Source organism: Leptonychotes weddellii, chromosome X (genome assembly GCF_054177405.1).
Source record: "Leptonychotes weddellii isolate Sample4059 chromosome X, ASM5417740v2, whole genome shotgun sequence".
NCBI lineage: Eukaryota > Metazoa > Chordata > Mammalia > Carnivora > Phocidae > Leptonychotes > Leptonychotes weddellii.
Genome location: NC_138385.1, coordinates 72805290 through 72809548, shown reverse-complemented (window position 1 = coordinate 72809548; position 4259 = coordinate 72805290). Strand labels below are relative to the sequence as shown.

The 4259-nt window shown below is 36.9% G+C and overlaps 1 pseudogene; it reads left to right on the top strand.

Annotated features, from left to right (window-relative positions):
- The first annotated feature begins 1135 nt into the window (after window positions 1-1135).
- LOC102744634 (mitochondrial import receptor subunit TOM20 homolog pseudogene) lies at window positions 1136-1553 on the top strand (annotated as a pseudogene).
- Window positions 1554-4259: the final 2706 nt, after the last annotated feature.

The following is a 4259-nucleotide window of genomic DNA, read 5'->3' as shown; positions in this document are numbered from 1 at the left end:
AAGGCAGAGTATGAGAGAGGAGAAAACACAAAATAGACCTCCAAAGATGAGTAGAAGGTCCCACTTTAGTCTTCCACCAAGCATTGATCAGTGTACGCACATGAGAGAAATGTTTGAGGCCAACCAAGAGAGTAATGTAAAACACATTCTCAGAGGTCACACAAGGCCAAGAATAGTTCCTTATATTAATTTTCAACTGCTGTGGAACAAATTACCACATACTTAGTGGCTTAAAATAAAACCGATTTACAAGTTCACAGTTCTTGAAGTCTGAATTCTGAATGCAGGCTATCTGGGTCCTCTGCTCAGGGTCTCACAGGCTGATGCCAGGATCGTGGATGGGTTGGGTCCCTTCTGGAGGCTCTTGGGCTGAATCCACTTCCAAACTCATTTGTTGTTGCCAGAATTTAGATCCTTGCCATTGTTAGGACTGAGACACCATTTTTTCACTGGCTGTCAGTAGGGGCTGCTCTCATTAGAAAGGTTAGTTTCAGGTCTTTACCATGACCCTGTCCATTTTCAAAACCAGCAAGGGATAATTTCCTTCATGTTGACTCCATCCCTCTTGTGCATCAAATTTCTTTTGTCAGGAAGAACCTAGTCTTATTTAAGGGCTCATCTGATTAGGTGAGACTCACCCAGGGTAATCAGCCTTTCTTGACATCAATTGTGCAGTATAAAAAAAACTTAATTCTGGGAGGGACAATACTCATTGAGGAGGGGATTATATAAAGGTGTGGGTCATTAGGGGTCATCTTAGAATTCCACCTACCACATTCTTGTTCCCACCAGAGTAGAAAACTTCATTAATGATGGGGAATTGGGTAGAGTACTCAGAAGGGTTTTGCCTCAGTATTGTGAAAAAACTAGCCCTAGACCAAAGATTGCTTTTGTCCTAACAAAGCTTAAAGGAATGACTTGAAAGGATAAAAATGTTCCCTAGTAACTTAAATCAACCTCAGAACAAAGCTCAAGAGTGTATATAAGATCACAAACACAGGCCTTTCTACATTCTTTATGGCAAGTGTCAGGTGGGAGCAAGGGGGGGGGTCTGCTCCGAGGGTCCACAGCCTACTGCTTTGTCGCCTGGATCCTGATGCCGCTGAGCTCACTCCTGCTCCTCGGTCAAGAGAAGATGGTGGGCCAGAATAGCACCATCACTGCAGGTGTCTGCAGGGCTCTTTTCATCGGGTACTATATTTACTTCTACCACCAGAGATGGCGCGGCCCCAGCTTCGAGAACAGGCTTCGAGAACCAAAGAAACAAAAGCTTGCCAAGGAGAGAGCTGGACTTTTCAAGTTACCTGACCTTAAAGATGCTGAAGCTATTCCAAAATTCTTCCTTGAAGGAAAGTTGCTAGCTTGAGGTGAATATGAGAAGGGTGTAGATCATCTGACAAATGCAGTTGCTGTGTGTGGACAGCCACAACACTTATTTCAAGTGTTACAGCAAACTCTTCCACCACCAGCAGTCCAGATGCTTCTGACCAAGCTTCCAACAATTAGTCAGGGAAATTGTAAGTGCTCCGAGCTTGGCTGATGATGTGGAATGAGAAACGAATGTCAACATAATAATCTCAATGAAAAACATTTTTAAAATCTTAACTCAGAAGATGAGCAGCTCTAGGGGAATGAGGGCAAATAGGATTGTTATGGACCGTCCTGCACTGAAACCTACCAAAGTTAATTTTTACTTTGTGTAGATCCATTTGTCTGTTTTATTTATTTTTCCCAGTGAAAAGTGTATTTTGATAGAAAGCTTTTCATTTTATAAATATACTATGAGTTACCAGAATATGGAGTTATTTTATTACTAAAATGTGCAATTAAAATGTATATATAACATCACATTACTTATGTTAAAAATACCCAGGTTTCAGTTTTGAAGGATAGGCAAAAAAAAAAGTATAAGAAAAAGCTAAAGAAGGCACATTTTTTTAAACTAGTACATTTTGCTCTACATAAAAGAACTGGATGGAAAATTACTTTATCACAACTAAGCATTAAAATCATTGAGAGATTAAAAAAAAAGGAACACAAATATATTCAGCACCCACAAGTTGAAAGCCAAAATGTTTGGCATTTAATAAAAAATTAGCAAGCAGGAAGGTATTATCCATAATGGAGAGAAAAATCTATCAATTGAAACTGACATAAAAATTGCATAGTTGATAGAATTAGTAGACAAGGACATTAAAACCATCATTGTAATTATATACCTTAAGTATAGGAAGCTAGAGGAAAAAATGTAACATGTTAAGTAGAGACATGGAAGATATAAAAAGACCCAAATCCAACATCATCTACGATACATGAGATGAAAAATATAATGGATCTGATTAATGGCAGATCAGATAGCACAAAAGAAATTATTATTGAACTTGAAGATGTTTCAAAAGATAGTATCCAAAATGAACCATACAGGGGGATTAAAGAATAAAAAAGATGAATAGAGCAACAGTGAGCTGTGGAACAACTTTAAAAAGCTAACTACACATGTAATGAGAGCCACCAATGGAGAAGAGAGAGAGATGGGAATCAAAAAAAATTGGAAGAAAACATGGCCAAAAATTTTCAAGACTGTATGGAAACTGTAAGTCTACAGATCCAAGAAGCTCAATGAACCCTAAGCACAAAAGAACTAACCCAAGTCTCAACATAAACAAATTTCTTAAAACCAGTGGTAAATTGAAAATGTTAAAATTAGTCAAAGAAAAAAGACACATTACATAAAAAGGGAAAAAAATGAAGTTGACAGATTTCTCATGTGGAAGAACATAATACAGAAGTGAGGGGAGTAATATATTTAAAATACAGCAAGAAAAAACTTTCAACTTAGGCATTTATACCCTGTGAAAATATCTTTCAAAAATGAAGGCCAAAAAAAGACATTTTGAGACTTTTTTTTTTAAAGCAAAATAATTCATCACTAGCTGACCCACACTACAAGACCTGTTAAAGGAAGTCTTTTGGCAGAGGAAAAATGATTCCAGATGGAAATAAGGATCTGCACAAAAGAATGAAAAGCACAGGAAATGGTAACTCTGTATATAAATACAGTATTTTTCCTTGTTATTTAAGTCTCTTTAAAAGATAATTGTTAGGGGCGCCTGGGTGGCTCAGTTGGTTAAGCGACTGCTTTCGGCTCAGGTCATGATCCTGGAGTCCCGGGATCGAGTCCCGCATCGGGCTCCCTGCTCGGCAGGGAGCCTGCTTCTCCCTCTGACTCTCACCCCTCTCATGTGCTCTCTCTCTCTCATTCTCTCTGTCTCAAATAAATAAATAAATAAATAAATCTTTAAAAATAAAAAAATAAAAGATAATTGTTAAAAATAGCAATAGAGTGTGGAGTTTATTAACATACGTAAAAGTAAAGTATATAACAAGAGTACAAAGCTTAGTCAGTGAGAAATGGAAGTATACTATTTTAAGATTCTTATGCTATCTGATACGATATGATATGTACTATACCATCACTGGGAGGTAGACTGTACCAAGTTTTCATTGTATACTGTAAACCCTAAAACAACCAATAAAATAACAAATTAAAGAGTTATAGTGAAGCAGTCCAGACTAAGCCACTGTAGCATAAAAAATTCTTTTGAGTTGAGGGCATTTGAGTTCCTGAAATCCTTTATTTGCCTAAAAACAAAACCTTCCAAAAGAACTCAGTTGTCATAAATCCCCTCCCAGGGAATAACTTTAATCTCTTTTTGGAGTGAAGTTAGCACCACACCCAAGCAGACATTGTAACAAAACTATCGTATCTCCTATCTATTCTCCTAAGGGCTTATTTATCTTTCCAAAAAGTCATTTGTTTTTCAACAAGTGCTCTTTCTCCCCACCCCCACTTCTAAGAAGTCATTTGTTGTCCCAGAAGTGCCCCCGTGCCCCTCCCCATCTACTATTAAGATGGTGAATGAGCCCCAAATTCTAATCAACAACTTGAGTCACATTTCTTTAGTCTATAATTAAATCAGTTTTTTCTCTTACTAATCTGGGCTTTTTTTTTTTTCCATTTTAATTTGCAGGCCGCCAAGCCTTAAACATAAGAGGTAAAAGAAAGGTTTTTCCTCCCTGACAATGGCTACTAATCCAACAAATGAGATAAAATGGAATCAAACATTTTTCAATTAAACCAAAAGAAGGAAGAAAAAGGAAACAGAAAAATAGACAAATAGAAAACAAATAGCAAGACAATAGATTTAAATTTGATCTTATCACTAACTAAATAAATATTAAATAATACTAAATACTAA